This window comes from Pimephales promelas, chromosome 10 (genome assembly GCF_988280905.1).
Source record: "Pimephales promelas chromosome 10, fPimPro1.hap1.1, whole genome shotgun sequence".
Classification (NCBI taxonomy): Eukaryota; Metazoa; Chordata; class Actinopteri; order Cypriniformes; family Leuciscidae; genus Pimephales; species Pimephales promelas.
The window spans coordinates 12,499,618-12,519,161 of NC_142778.1; positions in this window are offsets into that span (position 1 = coordinate 12,499,618).

Genomic DNA, 19,544 nt, shown 5'->3' on the forward strand with positions numbered 1-19,544 from the left:
AAGGGCCACTAGATATTAAGACTTTGGTTGATTCTAGAATTAGTTGCGGTGACCAATTAGCAAACATCCTTGCCTCAGTGTTGTACCTGTCTTTCTCATAATTACAGGAATTGTGTGACGAGACATCAGTGGCTGTGACTGAATGCAGTGTGAATCCTTCCTCATCAGTGAAACAGAAAGTAAGTGCACGGATGTTCCTTCATTGTTTTCTTCTCTTTGACACAGGCAATGTTAAAGGGTTAGTTCACACAAAAATGAAATTTCAGTCTGTATTTACTCACCCTCATGTTGTTCCAAACCTATATGTGTTTATTTGTTCTGCTGATATTTGGAAGAATGTTTTAATCAAACAGATCTCATTCCCCATTGACTACCATTGTATGTATTTTTTCCTACTATGGTAGTCAATGGGGAATGAGATCTGTTTGATTAAAACATTCTTCCAAATATCTTCCTTTTTGTTCAGCAGAACAAATAAACACATAGAGGTTTAGAACAACATGAGGGTGAGTAAATACTGACTGAAATTTCATTTTTGGGTGAACTAACCCTTTAAGTGTAGGATGGTTGGGCATCATACTCGACTGGTTGACGCGGACTGTCGTCTTAAAGACGCTGTTGTGACGTCTCAAATTCGAGTAAAATGTACCTTGCTCGGTTCATACATTTTCATAACTCGTGTGTTGGGGGATGGGCATGACACTGACCTGAAATGTAAGGACAGTTCTCCACTACGAGGACCGTCATGTTAGGGTTAGGGTTTGAGGAAAAGCTGTTGCTTTGGGTATGTGTCAGCTGCTGCTTTATTGTGGATAAGCTGTAGACCCAATATGCACTGGAAAGGAAATGGTATGTTGATGTTCATAATGTTATTTCACTTTATAGACAAGATCTGCATGTCAGCCGTGTCCTCCTCACATGTTTTATATGTCTGCTTTGTGCACGACGAAGCCATGAAAGGGCCACTAGATATTAAGACTTTGGTTGATTCTAGAATTAGTTGCAGTGACCAATTAGCAAACATCCTTGCCTCAGTGTTGTACCTGTCTTTCTCATAATTACAGGAATTGTGTGACGAGACATCAGTGGCTGTGACTGAATGCAGTGTGAATCCTTCCTCATCAGTGAAACAGAAAGTAAGTGAACGGATGTTCCTTCATTGTTTTCTTCTCTTTGACACAGGCAATGTTAAAGGGTTAGTTCACCTAAAAATGAAAATTCTGTCAGTATTTACTCACCCTCATGCTGTTCCAAACCTATATGTGTTTATTTGTTCTGCTGAACACAAAGGAAGATATTTGTATATGTATTTTTTCCTACTATGGTAGTCAATGGGGAATGAGATCTGTTTGATTAAAACATTCTTCCAAATATCTTCCTTTGTGTTCAGCAGAACAAATAAACACATAGAGGTTTGGAACAACCTGAGGGTGAGTAAATACTGACTGAAATTTCATTTTTGGGTGAACTAACCCTTTAAGTGTAGGATGGTTGGGCATCATACTCGACTGGTTGACGCGGACTGTCGTCTTAAAGACGCTGTTGTGATGTCTCAAATTCGAGTAAAATGTACCTTGCTCAGTTCATACATTTTCATAACTCGTGTGTTGGGGGATGGGCATGACACTGACCTGAAATGTAAGGACAGTTCTCCACTATGAGGACCGTCATGTCAGGGTTAGGGTTTGAGGAAAAGCTGTTGCTTTGGGTATGTGTCAGCTGCTGCTTTATTGTGGATAAGATGTAGAACCAATATGCACTGGAAAGGAAATGGTATGTTGATGTTTATAATGTAATGTGTATTGGATTTATTTGACTTTATAGACAAGATCTGCATGTATCAGCCTTCTCCTCACATGTTTTATATGTCTGCTTTGTGCACGACGGAGCCATGAAAGGGCCACTAGATATTAAGGCTGAATCCCAATTCTCTGTCTTACCCCTTCCCCTTCGTCTTACCCCTAGGCCTTGTCCCTCGAAATCGAGTGGTAAGCGCTAGTGCAAACATACCCCTATGAAATGAGACACCACTCGGTTACGTCCTTGGCGTCTATCACCAGGGGCGAAAAGTGTTGATCACAAACTTCTCGTAACTTTTAAGATGCCGTCTGCAAGTATGCTTATGTCGATTGCGTTGGTACTGGAGATTTATTTGCGATTGTCAGCAACAAATACAGGACAGTATATTTAAAGCACGTACTGATGTCTCCAGGGTGACCATACAACGTCATCCTTTTCCCGGACATGTCACTCGGATTTCGGGATCGCTGAAAATGTCCGGGATTCTGCTTTTGCTTTCTGCCTTCACTATTCATTATGTTTACATGCACAAGGTGTTGTTTCAATCGGACTGAATTCATTCATTTAAATCTGTGAATCTGAATGGATTGTTTATCTAATATTCCCGTGTTTTCGTCTCAGTCGGGATCCGTTTGAAGCTGAATGCATCATCTGAGAAGCTGATCACGTACGTGTCAGTGTCAAATAATGTACACATAATGAATGGCGACTGTAGAAAGCCAAAGCTGAATACCGTAAATTTTGGGTGATCTTGAAATGTGGGACTGATTGTGCAAATCAGCAACGTAACGTTAGCATAGCCTAGCGTAGCAAAGTAGCGATTTTTAAAAAAGTTTCAATAAACAACATACAGTAGTTGCAAATATAGCCTATATGTACATAACTGTGTAGAGCACAAAACAAGACTGTCATATTTTTTTTTATCAATCATGTAAGTGAAAAAACTTTAATTTATGGGACACTCTGGATGGTATGCCATCCAGAGTGAAGGAGAGGCAATGCCATCGTTGCCAGTTGCGCAGTGCATTTCTTACCCCTTGGTTTCAAGTAAGCTCATGAAAATTCTTGGTCTTAAGTGGTATATACCCCTTCCCCTTACCCCTAGATCAAAATGAAAATTGGGATGGCGCTTCCTCTCACGTGAACGTGCAAAACTGAGGGGGGTAGGGGTGAGGGGAAGGGGTAAGGAGTGGGGGGTACGGGTGGGGTGTAGGAGTGAGGGGTAGGGGGAAGGGGTAAGGAGTGGGGGGTAGGGGTGGGGTGTAGGAGTGAGGGGTAGGGGGAAGGGGAAGGGTAAGGGGTGGGGGTGGGGTGTAGGAGTGAGGGGTGAGGGGAAGGGCTGAGGGGTAGGGGGAAGGGGAAAGGGTAAGACGGATAATTGGGATTCAGCCTAAGACTTTGGTTGATTCTAGAATTAGTTGCAGTGACCAATTAGCAAACATCCTTGCCTCAGTGTTGTACCTGTCTTTCTCATAATTACAGGAATTGTGTGACGAGACATCAGTGGCTGTGACTGAATGCAGTGTGAATCCTTCCTCATCAGTGAAACAGAAAGTAAGTGAACGGATGTTCCTTCATTGTTTTCTTCTCATTGACACAGGCAATTTTAAGTGTAGGATGGTTGGGCATCATACTCGACTGGTTGACGTGGACTGTCGTCTTAAAGACGCTGTTGTGACGTCTCAAATTCGAGTAAAATGTACCTTGCTCAGTTCATACATTTTCATAACTCGTGTGTTGGGGGATGGGCATGACACTGACCTGAAATGTAAGGACAGTTCTCCACTACGAGGACAGTCATGTCAGGGTTAGGGTTTGAGGAAAAGCTGTTGCTTTGGGTATGTGTCAGCTGCTGCTTTATTGTGGATAAGCTGTAGACCCAATATGCACTGGAAAGGAAATGGTATGTTGATGTTTATAATGTAATGTGTTTTGGATTTATTTGACTTTATAGACAAGATCTGCATGTCAGCCTTCTCCTCCTCACGTTTTATATGTCTGCTTTGTGCACGACGAAGCCATGAAAGGGCCACTAGATATTAAGACTTTGGTTGATTCTAGAATTAGTTGCGGTGACCAATTAGCAAACATCCTTGCCTCAGTGTTGTACCTGTCTTTCTCATAATTACAGGAATTGTGTGACGAGACATCAGTGGCTGTGACTGAATGCAGTGTGAATCCTTCCTCATCAGTGAAACAGAAAGTAAGTGCACGGATGTTCCTTCATTGTTTTCTTCTCTTTGACACAGGCAATGTTAAAGGGTTAGTTCACACAAAAATGAAATTTCAGTCTGTATTTACTCACCCTCATGTTGTTCCAAACCTATATGTGTTTATTTGTTCTGCTGATATTTGGAAGAATGTTTTAATCAAACAGATCTCATTCCCCATTGACTACCATTGTATGTATTTTTTCCTACTATGGTAGTCAATGGGGAATGAGATCTGTTTGATTAAAACATTCTTCCAAATATCTTCCTTTTTGTTCAGCAGAACAAATAAACACATAGAGGTTTAGAACAACATGAGGGTGAGTAAATACAGACTGAAATTTCATTTTTGGGTGAACTAACCCTTTAAGTGTAGGATGGTTGGGCATCATACTCGACTGGTTGACGCGGACTGTCGTCTTAAAGACGCTGTTGTGACGTCTCAAATTCGAGTAAAATGTACCTTGCTCGGTTCATACATTTTCATAACTCGTGTGTTGGGGGATGGGCATGACACTGACCTGAAATGTAAGGACAGTTCTCCACTACGAGGACCGTCATGTTAGGGTTAGGGTTTGAGGAAAAGCTGTTGCTTTGGGTATGTGTCAGCTGCTGCTTTATTGTGGATAAGCTGTAGACCCAATATGCACTGGAAAGGAAATGGTATGTTGATGTTCATAATGTTATTTCACTTTATAGACAAGATCTGCATGTCAGCCTTCTCCTCCTCACATGTTTTATATGTCTGCTTTGTGCACGACGAAGCCATGAAAGGGCCACTAGATATTAAGACTTTGGTTGATTCTAGAATTAGTTGCGGTGACCAATTAGCAAACATCCTTGCCTCAGTGTTGTACCTGTCTTTCTCATAATTACAGGAATTGTGTGACGAGACATCAGTGGCTGTGACTGAATGCAGTGTGAATCCTTCCTCATCAGTGAAACAGAAAGTAAGTGAACGGATGTTCCTTCATTGTTTTCTTCTCTTTGACACAGGCAATGTTAAAGGGTTAGTTCACCTAAAAATGAAAATTCTGTCAGTATTTACTCACCCTCATGCTGTTCCAAACCTATATGTGTTTATTTGTTCTGCTGAACACAAAGGAAGATATTTGTATATGTATTTTTTCCTACTATGGTAGTCAATGGGGAATGAGATCTGTTTGATTAAAACATTCTTCCAAATATCTTCCTTTTTGTTCAGCAGAACAAATAAACACATAGAGGTTTGGAACAACATGAGGGTGAGTAAATACTGACTGAAATTTCATTTTTGGGTGAACTAACCCTTTAAGTGTAGGATGGTTGGGCATCATACTCGACTGGTTGACGCGGACTGTCGTCTTAAAGACGCTGTTGTGACGTCTCAAATTCGAGTAAAATGTACCTTGCTCGGTTCATACATTTTCATAACTCGTGTGTTGGGGGATGGGCATGACACTGACCTGAAATGTAAGGACAGTTCTCCACTATGAGGACCGTCATGTCAGGGTTAGGGTTTGAGGAAAAGCTGTTGCTTTGGGTATGTGTCAGCTGCTGCTTTATTGTGGATAAGCTGTAGACCCAATATGCACTGGAAAGGAAATGGTATGTTGATGTTTATAATGTAATGTGTATTGGATTTATTTGACTTTATAGACCAGATCTGCATGTATCAGCCTTCTCTTCACATGTTTTATATGTCTGCTTTGTGCACGACGGAGCCATGAAAGGGCCACTAGATATTAAGGCTGAATCCCAATTCTCTGTCTTACCCCTTCCCCTTCGTCTTACCCTTAGGCCTTGTCCCTCGAAATCGAGTGGTAAGCGCTAGTGCAAACATACCCCTATGAAATGAGACACCACTCGGTTACGTCATCTTACATCGTCCTTGGCGTCTATCACCAGGGGTGAAAAGTGTTGATCACAAACTTCTCGTAACTTTTAAGATGCCGTCTGCAAGTATGCTTATGTCGATTGCGTTGGTACTGGAGATTTATTTGCGATTGTCAGCAACAAATACAGGACAGTATATTTAAAGCACGTATTGATGTCTCCAGGGTGACCATACAACGTCCTCCTTTTCCCGGACATGTCACCCGGATTTCGGGATCGCTGAAAATGTCCGGGATTCGGCTTTTGCTTTCTGCCTTCACTATTCATTATGTTTACATGCACAAGGTGTTGTTTCAATCGGACTGAATTCATTCATTTAAATCTGTGAATCTGAATGGATTGTTTATCTAATATTCCCGTGTTTTCGTCTCAGTCGGGATCCGTTTGAAGCTGAATGCATCATCTGAGAAGCTGATCACGTACGTGTCAGTGTCAAATAATGTACACATAATGAATGGCGACTGTAGAAAGCCAAAGCTGAATACCGTAAATTTTGGGTGATCTTGAAATGTGGGACTGATTGTGCAAATCAGCAATGTAACGTTAGCATAGCCTAGCGTAGCAAAGTAGCGATTTTTAAAAACGTTTCAATAAACAACATAGTTGCAAATATAGCCTATATGTACATAACTGTGTAGAGCACAAAACAAGACTGTCATATTTTTTTTTATCAATCATGTAAGTAAAAAAACTTCAATTTATGGGACACTCTGGATGGTATGCCATCCAGAGTGAAGGAGAGGCAATGCCATCGTTGCCAGTTGCGCAGTGCATTTCTTACCCCTTGGTTTCAAGTAAGCTCATGAAAATTCTTGGTCTTAAGTGGTATATACCCCTTCCCCTTACCCCTAGATCAAAATGAAAATTGGGATGGCGCTTCCTCTCACGTGAACGTGCAAAACTGAGGGGGGTAGGGGTGAGGGGAAGGGGTAAGGGGTGGGGGTGGGGGGTAGGGGTGAGGGGAAGGGTAAGGGGTGGGGGTGGGGTGTAGGAGTGAGGGGTGAGGGGAAGGGCTGAGGGGTAGGGGGAAGGGGAAAGGGTAAGACGGATAATTGGGATTCAGCCTAAGACTTTGGTTGATTCTAGAATTAGTTGCAGTGACCAATTAGCAAACATCCTTGCCTCAGTGTTGTACCTGTCTTTCTCATAATTACAGGAATTGTGTGACGAGACATCAGTGGCTGTGACTGAATGCAGTGTGAATCCTTCCTCATCAGTGAAACAAAAAGTAAGTGAACGGATGTTCCTTCATTGTTTTCTTCTCATTGACACAGGCAATGTTAAGTGTAGGATGGTTGGGCATCATACTCGACTGGTTGACGTGGACTGTCGTCTTAAAGACGCTGTTGTGACGTCTCAAATTCGAGTAAAATGTACCTTGCTCGGTTCATACATTTTCATAACTCGTGTGTTGGGGGATGGGCATGACACTGACCTGAAATGTAAGGACAGTTCTCCACTACGAGGACAGTCATGTTAGGGTTAGGGTTTGAGGAAAAGCTGTTGCTTTGGGTATGTGTCAGCTGCTGCTTTATTGTGGATAAGCTGTAGACCCAATATGCACTGGAAAGGAAATGATATGTTGATGTTTATAATGTTATCTGACTTTATAGACAAGATCTGTGTGTCAGCCTTCTCCTCCTCACATGTTTTATATGTCTGCTTTGTGCACGACGAAGCCATGAAAGGGCCACTAGATATTAAGACTTTGGTTGATTCTAGAATTAGTTGCGGTGACCAATTAGCAAACATCCTTGCCTCAGTGTTGTACCTGTCTTTCTCATAATTACAGGAATTGTGTGACGAGACATCAGTGGCTGTGACTGAATGCAGTGTGAATCCTTCCTCATCAGTGAAACAGAAAGTAAGTGCACGGATGTTCCTTCATTGTTTTCTTCTCATTGACACAGGCAATGTTAAAGGGTTAGTTCACACAAAAATGAAATTTCAGTCTGTATTTACTCACCCTCATGTTGTTCCAAACCTATATGTGTTTATTTGTTCTGCTGATATTTGGAAGAATGTTTTAATCAAACAGATCTCATTCCCCATTGACTACCATTGTATTTTTTCCTACTATGGTAGTCAATGGGGAATGAGATCTGTTTGATTAAAACATTCTTCCAAATATCTTCCTTTTTGTTCAGCAGAACAAATAAACACATAGAGGTTTGGAACAACATGAGGGTGAGTAAATACAGACTGAAATTTCATTTTTGGGTGAACTAACCCTTTAAGTGTAGGATGGTTGGGCATCATACTCGACTGGTTGACGCGGACTGTCGTCTTAAAGACGCTGTTGTGACGTCTCAAATTCGAGTAAAATGTACCTTGCTCGGTTCATACATTTTCATAACTCGTGTGTTGGGGGATGGGCATGACACTGACCTGAAATGTAAGGACAGTTCTCCACTACGAGGACCGTCATGTTAGGGTTAGGGTTTGAGGAAAAGCTGTTGCTTTGGGTATGTGTCAGCTGCTGCTTTATTGTGGATAAGCTGTAGAACCAATATGCACTGGAAAGGAAATGGTACGTTGATGTTTATAATGTAATGTGTTTTGGATTTATTTGACTTTATAGACAAGATCTGCATGTCAGCCTTCTCCTCCTCACATGTTTTATATATCTGCTTTGTGCACGACGAAGCCATGAAAGGGCCACTAGATATTAAGACTTTGGTTGATTCTAGAATTAGCTGCGGTGACCAATTGGCAAACATCCTTGCAGGCAGGCAGCAGAAAAATCAGAGGTCGATATAACAGTCCGAGTCGAGGCAGGCAGCAGAAGAATCAGAGGTCGATATAACTAGTGCTGTGTTGAAAAAATCGATTCACCAATTGTTACGACAATGGACTTTATTTCATTAAACCATTCATTCAACGAACACGTTCAAAAAATATTCATTAAATTCATTTTAATTTCATTAAAATAGTTATTAGATTCATTAAAATAGATGTAATGAAACAACTTCAAGGTGTTAATTATTTTGAACTTTGAGTTCCACTTAAGGCTCAGCTGAGCAGCAATGCGTCGCATGGGCAAATGGCATTGATTCAATGCGTGACTCACTGATTTTATTTCCCCGTGGCTTCCTAGTGCTGTGGGATGCTGATCAGCGCTGCTGCTGACGCGCATTTATGGTAAATACCCGTAACGTGAACGTTAAAAGGATGATTCGACAACTATTTTGCATTCCTTTGACACGGCACGGCAAGCTTCCATGAATACATATGACTTCAAAGACAGACGCAGGTAATCGCACGCGCTCTGCCGATCTGTTTCATTCACTGTCTGTGCGAAGCCTCTGTAGGCTACACATCACCACGATAAACAGTCTCGTTATCATTATGAACTTGTCTAACATTCAATACACATGCATGAAGTTCAAAACAAGAAGGGTATAGCCTTATAAAAAATGTTAATATCAAAGTTCCTGCGGTTACTTGCAATCCTCCTGCTGATTGCCTACCTCTGCGTCCTCTGTCGTCTACACCAGTGCAAGTTAGTGAAAGCAGTTGTATCAACACGGAAGGGGGATTTTTGTTTACAACAATCAATAGAATGATTGTACATTAATTTGCAGTTGAATGTCTATAATAAATTATTACAGGAATGTAGTTATGCAACATATTGATACTATTATTATTAATAATACTATCAATATGTTGCATTGCATAATAACAGTCCGAGTCGAGGCAGGCAGCAGAAGAATCAGAGGTCGATATAACAGTCCGAGTCGAGGCAGGCAGCAGAAGAATCAGAGGTCGATATAACAGTCCGAGTCGAGGCAGGCAGCAGAAGAATCAGAGGTCGATATAACAGTCCGAGTCGAGGCAGGCAGCAGAAGAATCAGAGGTCGATATAACAGTCCGAGTCGAGGCAGGCAGCAGAAGAATCAGAGGTCGATATAACAGTCCGAGTCGAGGCAGGCAGCAGAAGAATCAGAGGTCGATATAACAGTCCGAGTCGAGGCAGGCAGCAGAAGAATCAGAGGTCGATATAACAGTCCGAGTCGAGGCAGGCAGCAGAAGAATCAGAGGTCGATATAACAGTCCGAGTCGAGGCAGGCAGCAGAAGAATCAGAGGTCGATATAACAGTCCGAGTCGAGGCAGGCAGCAGAAGAATCAGAGGTCGATATAACAGTCCGAGTCGAGGCAGGCAGCAGAAGAATCAGAGGTCGATATAACAGTCCGGGTCGAGGCAGGCAGCAGAAGAATCAGAGGTCGATATAACAGTCCGAGTCGAGGCAGGCAGCAGAAGAATCAGAGGTCGATATAACAGTCCGGGTCGAGGCAGGCAGCAGAACAATCAGAGGTCGATATAACAGTCCGGGTCGAGGCAGGCAGCAGAAGAATCAGAGGTCGATATAACAGTCCGGGTCGAGGCAGGCAGCAGAAGAATCAGAGGTCGATATAACAGTCCGAGTCGAGGCAGGCAGCAGAACAATCAGAGGTCGATATAACAGTCAGAGTCGAGGCAGGCAGCAGAAGAATCAGAGGTCGATATAACAGTCCGAGTCGAGGCAGGCAGCAGAAGAATCAGAGGTCGATATAACAGTCCGAGTCGAGGCAGGCAGCAGAAGAATCAGAGGTCGATATAACAGTCCGAGTCGAGGCAGGCAGCAGAACAATCAGAGGTCGATATAACAGTCAGAGTCGAGGCAGGCAGCAGAAGAATCAGAGGTCGATATAACAGTCCGAGTCGAGGCAGGCAGCAGAAGAATCAGAGGTCGATATAACAGTCCGAGTCGAGGCAGGCAGCAGAAGAATCAGAGGTCGATATAACAGTCCGAGTCGAGGCAGGCAGCAGAAGAATCAGAGGTCGATATAACAGTCCGAGTCGAGGCAGGCAGCAGAAGAATCAGAGGTCGATATAACAGTCCGAGTCGAGGCAGGCAGCAGAAGAATCAGAGGTCGATATAACAGTCCGAGTCGAGGCAGGCAGCAGAACAATCAGAGGTCGATATAACAGTCCGAGTCGAGGCAGGCAGCAGAAGAATCAGAGGTCGATATAACAGTCCGGGTCGAGGCAGGCAGCAGAAGAATCAGAGGTAGATATAACAGTCAGAGTCGAGGCAGGCAGCAGAAGAATCAGAGGTCGATATAACACTCCGAGTCGAGGCAGGCAGCAGAAGAATCAGAGGTCGATATAACAGTCCGAGTCGAGGCAGGCAGCAGAACAATCAGAGGTCGATATAACAGTCCGAGTCGAGGCAGGCAGCAGAAGAATCAGAGGTCGATATAACAGTCCGAGTCGAGGCAGGCAGCAGAAGAATCAGAGGTCGATATAACAGTCCGGGTCGAGGCAGGCAGCAGAAGAATCAGAGGTCGATATAACAGTCCGAGTCGAGGCAGGCAGCAGAACAATCAGAGGTCGATATAACAGTCCGAGTCGAGGCAGGCAGCAGAAGAATCAGAGGTCGATATAACAGTCCGAGTCGAGGCAGGCAGCAGAAGAATCAGAGGTCGATATAACAGTCCGAGTCGAGGCAGGCAGCAGAACAATCAGAGGTCGATATAACAGTCCGAGTCGAGGCAGGCAGCAAAAGAATCAGAGGTCGATATAACAGTCCGGGTCGAGGCAGGCAACAGAACAATCAGAGGTCGATATAACAGTCCGAGTCGAGGCAGGCAGCAGAACAATCAGAGGTCGATATAACAGTCCGAGTCGAGGCAGGCAGCAGAAGAATCAGAGGTCGATATAACAGTCCGGGTCGAGGCAGGCAGCAGAAGAATCAGAGGTCGATATAACAGTCCGAGTCGAGGCAGGCAGCAGAACAATCAGAGGTCGATATAACAGTCCGAGTCGAGGCAGGCAGCAGAACAATCAGAGGTCGATATAACAGTCCGAGTCGAGGCAGGCAGCAGAAGAATCAGAGGTCGATATAACAGTCAGAGTCGAGGCAGGCAGCAGAAGAATCAGAGGTCGATATAACAGTCCGAGTCGAGGCAGGCAGCAGAAGAATCAGAGGTCGATATAACAGTCAGAGTCGAGGCAGGCAGCAGAAGAATCAGAGGTCGATATAACAGTCCGAGTCGAGGCAGGCAGCAGAACAATCAGAGGTCGATATAACAGTCCGAGTCGAGGCAGGCAGCAGAAGAATCAGAGGTCGATATAACAGTCCGAGTCGAGGCAGGCAGCAGAAGAATCAGAGGTCGATATAACAGTCCGGGTCGAGGCAGGCAGCAGAAGAATCAGAGGTCGATATAACAGTCCGGGTCGAGGCAGGCAGCAGAACAATCAGAGGTCGATATAACAGTCCGAGTCGAGGCAGGCAGCAGAAGAATCAGAGGTCGATATAACAGTCCGAGTCGAGGCAGGCAGCAGAACAATCAGAGGTCGATATAACAGTCCGAGTCGAGGCAGGCAGCAGAACAATCAGAGGTCGATATAACAGTCCGAGTCGAGGCAGGCAGCAGAACAATCAGAGGTCGATATAACAGTCCGAGTCGAGGCAGGCAGCAGAACAATCAGAGGTCGATATAACAGTCCGGGTCGAGGCAGGCAGCAGAAGAATCAGAGGTCGATATAACAGTCCGAGTCGAGGCAGGCAGCAGAACAATCAGAGGTCGATATAACAGTCCGAGTCGAGGCAGGCAGCAGAACAATCAGAGGTCGATATAACAGTCCGAGTCGAGGCAGGCAGCAGAAGAATCAGAGGTCGATATAACAGTCCGAGTCGAGGCAGGCAGCAGAAGAATCAGAGGTCGATATAACAGTCCGAGTCGAGGCAGGCAGCAGAAGAATCAGAGGTCGATATAACAGTCCGGGTCGAGGCAGGCAGCAGAAGAATCAGAGGTCGATATAACAGTCCGGGTCGAGGCAGGCAGCAGACCAATCAGAGGTCGATATAACAGTCCGGGTCGAGGCAGGCAGCAGAACAATCAGAGGTCGATATAACAGTCCGAGTCGAGGCAGGCAGCAGAACAATCAGAGGTCGATATAACAGTCAGAGTCGAGGCAGGCAGCAGAAGAATCAGAGGTCGATATAACAGTCCGAGTCGAGGCAGGCAGCAGAACAATCAGAGGTCGATATAACAGTCCGAGTCGAGGCAGGCAGCAGAAGAATCAGAGGTCGATATAACAGTCCGAGTCGAGGCAGGCAGCAGAAGAATCAGAGGTCGATATAACAGTCCGGGTCGAGGCAGGCAGCAGAAGAATCAGAGGTCGATATAACAGTCCGGGTCGAGGCAGGCAGCAGAACAATCAGAGGTCGATATAACAGTCCGGGTCGAGGCAGGCAGCAGAACAATCAGAGGTCGGTAGAAACAATCCAAGGTCAGTAACAGTTCAGCAAACACAGAAAAAACGCTCAGAAATTGTATGCCGGGGAAATGCAATACCTCGCAATGAACTTGAGTGAACGGGGTTTGTATGGGTGAGTGTGCATGAGCTGCAGGTGTTTGTAATCGGTCTCAGGTAAGCGGCATGATGGGATGTTGAGCTCATGATGGTTAATATTCTGGTGAAAGTGTCCTACAGTGGTGAAGAGGAGGTGTAGTGGAAGCCTACTCTGTAACAGTAGTAGGGAAAGGGAACTGGGGTCTGATCTTCGTACACCGCTAACAGTGTAAATGTGGTCCTTTTTGTGTTGCACAGGACCAGAGACTAGTTTCCCTGTGTGCTTATCTGCTGATGTTTCACATGGTCCGAAACTGTTTGGATTGTTGGGCTGGAATACATTTTAATTGTTGCTTTTTACCCCTCAGGAAAAAGACAAATGAATCAGGATGAAACTGAGAACTCCAAACATTTGGGTATATTAAAGTTATTCCATGTACATACATATAGGTATACATATGTGTATGTATATGTTTGTTTGTTTGTTTGTTTTACAGAGACCAAATCAAGGAGAATAGCGAAAAGGCCATGGAGCCCAAATGAAGATAATGCTTTTGTGAAACATTTCCATATTTCAAAGGGACACCTAGCAACAAAGGCAGAGTGTGAGCTGTGCAAGACTGCAGAGGACCCTGTCCTGAGAGAAAGAATGGCCCAAAATATAAGGCATTTCGTGAGGAACCGAGGTTTGATGTTGAAAAAGAAATCTTCTTAGAGTTCTTAGAGAGATCAGTATCACTGATACCACCTTTAATGTCTGCGTTTTGTTCTGTAAAGTTCTCTAAAGTGTTGTTGGGCCAGAAGAGTGTTCAAGACATCCTTTTATATACTTTTATTAAACACTGTTTTGAAAGAAATGTACAAATACATGCATTTACTGGAAGGCATTATGTGCTTATTAGATCTCAGTTGTTGAGCCTTTTTTACCATTTGCAAAATAAAAAAAAAAATGCCCTTTCAGTTTAATTTTGTTAGTTTTATTGGCTGTCTAGTTGCATTTCTTCATCTAATTGCCCTTTAACTAGTCTTCAGTGAAGTGTAAAACCTGCTGATCTTTGATCACTGACTTTTCTCCAACCAGGCTCATTTTGCACCACATTTGTATATGTTGGCTGATATATGTTAGCTACAGCACATGGTAGCACTTCATTTCGTGTGCGTATTACTTTTACAGGTTTAGTGGCAGCAAAAAGATGCACAATCATTCGTGAATTCACTCTTTAATGTTGAATAGTTGATTTGGTTTTACTCTAATACAGGTACTCCTGCTATGTGTGGACTTAATAGTGATGTCCATTTAAACCCAGTTTGTCCTCATAATCAAGGGTTAGTCAGGTGGTTGTGTGTGTTTGAGTGTGTGTGATCGAGGTCCAGTTAAACTCAAAATGTCCTCATAATCAAGGGTTAGTCAGGTGGTTGTGTGTGTGTGTGTGTGAGTGAGGTCCTGTTAAACCCAAAATGTCCTCATAATCAAGGGTTAGTCAGGTGGTTGTGTGTGTTTCAGAGTGTGTGATCGAGGTCCAGTTAAACCCAAAATGTCCTCATAATCAAGGGTTAGTCAGGTGGTTGTGTGTGTTTGAGTGTGTGTGATCGAGGTCCAGTTAAACCCAAAATGTCCTCATAATCAAGGGTTAGTCAGGTGGTTGTGTGTGTTTCAGAGTGTGTGATCGAGGTCCAGTTAAACCCAAAATGTCCTCATAATCAAGGGTTAGTCAGGTGGTTGTGTGTGTGTGTGTGAGAGTGAGGTCCTGTTAAACCCAAAATGTCCTCATAATCAAGGGTTAGTCAGGTGGTTGTGTGTGTGTGTGATCGAGGTCCAGTTAAACCCAAAATGTCCTCATAATCAAGGGTTAGTCAGGTGGTTGTGTGTGTGTGTGTGATCGAGGTCCAGTTAAACCCAAAATGTCCTCATAATCAAGGGTTAGTCAGGTGGTTGTGTGTGTGTGTGTGATCGAGGTCCAGTTAAACCCAAAATGTCCTCATAATCAAGGGTTAGTCAGGTGGTTGTGTGTGTTTGAGTGTGTGTGATCGAGGTCCAGTTAAACCCAAAATGTCCTCATAATCAAGGGTTAGTCAGGTGGTTGTGTGTGTTTCAGAGTGTGTGATCGAGGTCCAGTTAAACCCAAAATGTCCTCATAATCAAGGGTTAGTCAGGTGGTTGTGTGTGTGTGTGATCGAGGTCCAGTTAAACCCAAAATGTCCTCATAATCAAGGGTTAGTCAGGTGGTTGTGTGTGTGTGTGAGTGAGGTCCAGTTAAACCCAAAATGTCCTCATAATCAAGGGTTAGTCAGGTGGTTGTGTGTGTTTGAGTGTGTGTGATTGAGGTCCAGTTAAACCCAAAATGTCCTCATAATCAAGGGTTAGTCAGGGTTGTGTGTGTGTGTATGCATGATTCATATGGTTACTAATGTCCAGTTAAAACCAAATGGTCAGCAATGTTCATTTAGATATAAAACTAAGTCTTAAACAATCTTCTCTTTTCACATTAACAAAACCCAAACCCAATCAACTGGAAATATTTAGCTTTATTCAAAAGTATCTTTAGACAAAACTTTGTCATTTGTCAGTGATGGTTAAGTAGTAAACTTTCCATTTGTTTTTGTTTTTTTTATTTCTTAATTTTTAATGTTAAAATATTTCCATATTTATTTCACTTTCCCTCATCTCTCTTTGCTCTTCACTCACTTCATACCTGCTTAATCTCACATTACAAACTCAGGTTAGTTTTCTGAAATCTCTCTTAAACTTTAAGCCAGGTTGAACAATTGCTAATAATTATTATTTTATTTATTTATTTTATGCTGGTATTGAAACAGACTTAAGTGATGTGGCACTGCCATGGATAAAGTTAAACTATGATGCTCATCTATAATAATGTGTGTACTAGTAGATAATGTCCAGATAAACCAGGTTAGTCCCCATAATTAAGGGTTAGCTGTGTGTGTTTGTGTATGTGAGTGATGTCCAGATAAACCGGGGTTGTCCTCATAATTAAGGGTCAGATGGGTGTGTGTGCGTGTATGTGAGTGATGTCCAGATAAACCAGGGTGGTCCTCATAAATCATAATTAAACCAAGAAACGCCCACTCCTGCCCTGTCCTCATAGTGCTGTAGTTTGTCAGGTCTTCATATTTCCAGACTGTTTCATTAGAATGAAATTCTGAGTAGTCAGAATTTTACCCCATGCCATAAGGAGCAGTTTAATATTTCTTATTAATCTCTATGACAAAGGGAAAGGTGGGTCCCCATAAACCATGATGGGACTTTTTTGGGGAAAAAGTCCTTATAAACCACCCGTACCAGTATGTGTGTGTGTGTGTGTGTGTGTGTGTGTGTGTGTGTGTGTGTGCACATGTACAGTTAGGACAGGTATCTGACGTGAAACCCCTGTAAACACACACACAGGTATGTGATGCACATGTACAGTTAGGACAGGTATCTCATGAAACCCCTGTAAACACACACACAGGTATCTGATGCACATGTACAGTTAGGACAGGTATCGCATGAAGCCCCTGTAAACACACACACAGGTATCTGATGCAGATGTACAGTGTGGTGAGCAGGACGGCCGAGGGACGTGAGAGAAAGTCGCGAGGCCGGTGGTGCGATTGCTAATGAGCAGCACCTGTGAGGCACACCGGTCTCGCATCTCTCACGAAGGAGCGGAGGCATAAAGGGGGAGCGACGGAGTGGATGATCGAGAGAGGAACAGGCCTGCTTTTATTTGTATTTTATATTTTATTTGGTAAGCCAGCAGTCGTCCGTGAGGGGCTGCTGGCCGGTATTTATGTTTTATTTTGGGTAGCCTGCAGTCGTCCGCGAGGGGCTGCTGGCAGGTAATTTGTTTGTTTATTTTATTTAAATAAAGTTTTATTTTATTATTATGATCCGGTTCCTGCCTCCTTCTTCCCTGAACTTTGTTACATACAGTTAGGACAGGTATCGCATGAAACCCCTGTAAACACACACACAGGTATCTGATGCAGATGTACAGTTAGGACACGTATCGCATGAAGCCCCTGTAAACACACACACACAGGTATCTGATGCAGATGTACAGTTAGGACAGGTATCGCATGAAGCCCCTGTAAACACACACACAGGTATCTGATGCACATGTACAGTTAGGACAGGTATCTCATGAAACCCCTGTAAACACACACACAGGTATCTGATGTACATGTACAGTTAGGACAGGTATCGCATGAAGCCCCTGTAAACACACACACACAGGTATCTGATGCAGATGTACAGTTAGGACAGGTATCGCATGAAGCCCCTGTAAACACACACACAGGTATCTGATGCAGATGTACAGTTAGGACAGGTATCGCATGAAGCCCCTGTAAACAAACACACAGGTATCTGATGCAGATGTACAGTTAGGACAGGTATCGCATAAAGCCCCTGTAAACACACACAGGTATCTGATGCAGATGTACAGTTAGGACAGGTATCGCATGAAACCCCTGTAAACACACACAGGTATCTGATGTACATGTACAGTTAGGACAGGTATCGCATGAAGCCCCTTAAACACACACACAGGTATCTGATGCACATGTACAGTTAGGACAGGTATCGCATGAAACCCCTGTGAACACACACACAGGTATCTGATGCACATGTACAGTTAGGACAGGTATCGCATGAAACCCCTGTGAACACACACACAGGTATCTGATGCAGATGTACAGTTAGGACAGGTATCGCATGAAGTCCCTGTAAACACACACACAGGTATCTGATGCAGATGTACAGTTAGGACAGGTATCGCATGAAACCCCTGTAAACACACACACAGGTATCTGATGCAGATGTACAGTTAGGACAGGTATCGCATGAAGTCCCTGTAAACACACACACAGGTATCTGATGCAGATGTACAGTTAGGACAGGTATCGCATGAAACCCCTGTAAACACACACACAGGTATTTGATGCAGATGTACAGTTAGGACAGGTATCGCATGAAACCCCTGTAAACACACACACATAGGTATCTGATGCAGATGTACAGTTAGGACAGGTATTGCATGAAGCCCCTGTAAACACACACACAGGTATCTGATGCACATGTACAGTTAGGACAGGTATTGCATGAAGCCCCTGTAAACACACACACAGGTATCTGATGCAGATGTACAGTTAGGACAGGTATCGCATGAAGTCCCTGTAAACACACACACAGGTATCTGATGCAGATGTACAGTTAGGACAGGTATCGCATGAAACCCCTGTAAACACACACACAGTTATCTGATGCAGATGTACAGTTAGGACAGGTATCGCATGAAGTCCCTGTAAACACACACACAGGTATCTGATGCAGATGTACAGTTAGGACAGGTATCGCATGAAACCCCTGTAAACACACACACAGGTATTTGATGCAGATGTACAGTTAGGACAGGTATCGCATGAAACCCCTGTAAACACACACACACAGGTATCTGATGCAGATGTACAGTTAGGACAGGTATCGCATGAAACCCCTGTAAACACAAACAAAGGTATCTGATGCACATGCACAGTTAGGACAGGTATCGCATGAAACCCCTTTAAACACACACACAGGTATCTGATGCACATGTACAGTTAGGACAGGTATCTGACGTGAAACCCCTGTAAACACACACACAGGTATCTGATGCAGATGTACAGTTAGGACAGGTATCGCATGAAGCCCCTGTAAACACACACACAGGTATCTGATGCAGATGCACAGTGTGGTGAGCAGGACGGCCGAGGGACGTGAGAGAAAGTCGCGAGGCCGGTGGTCCGATTGCTAATGAGCAGCACCTGTGAGGCACACCGGTCTCGCATCTCTCACGAAGGAGCGGAGGCATAAAGGGGGAGCGACGAGTGGATGATCGAGAGAGGAACAGGCCTGCTTTTATTTGTATTTTATATTTTATTTGGTAAGCCAGCAGTCATCCGTGAGGGGCTGCTGGCCGGTATTCATGTTTTATTTTGGGTAGCCAGCAGTCGTCCGCGAGGGGCTGCTGGCAGGTAATTTGTTTGTTTATTTTATTTAAACAAAGTTTTATTTTATTATTATGATCCGGTTCCTGCCTCCTTCTTCCCTGAACTTTGTTACATACAGTTAGGACAGGTATCGCATGAAACCCCTGTAAACACACACACAGGTATCTGATGCAGATGTACAGTTAGGACACGTATCGCATGAAGCCCCTGTAAACACACACACAGGTATCTGATGCAGATGTACAGTTAGGACAGGTATCGCATGAAACCCCTGTAAACACACACACACAGGTATCTGATGCAGATGTACAGTTAGGACAGGTAT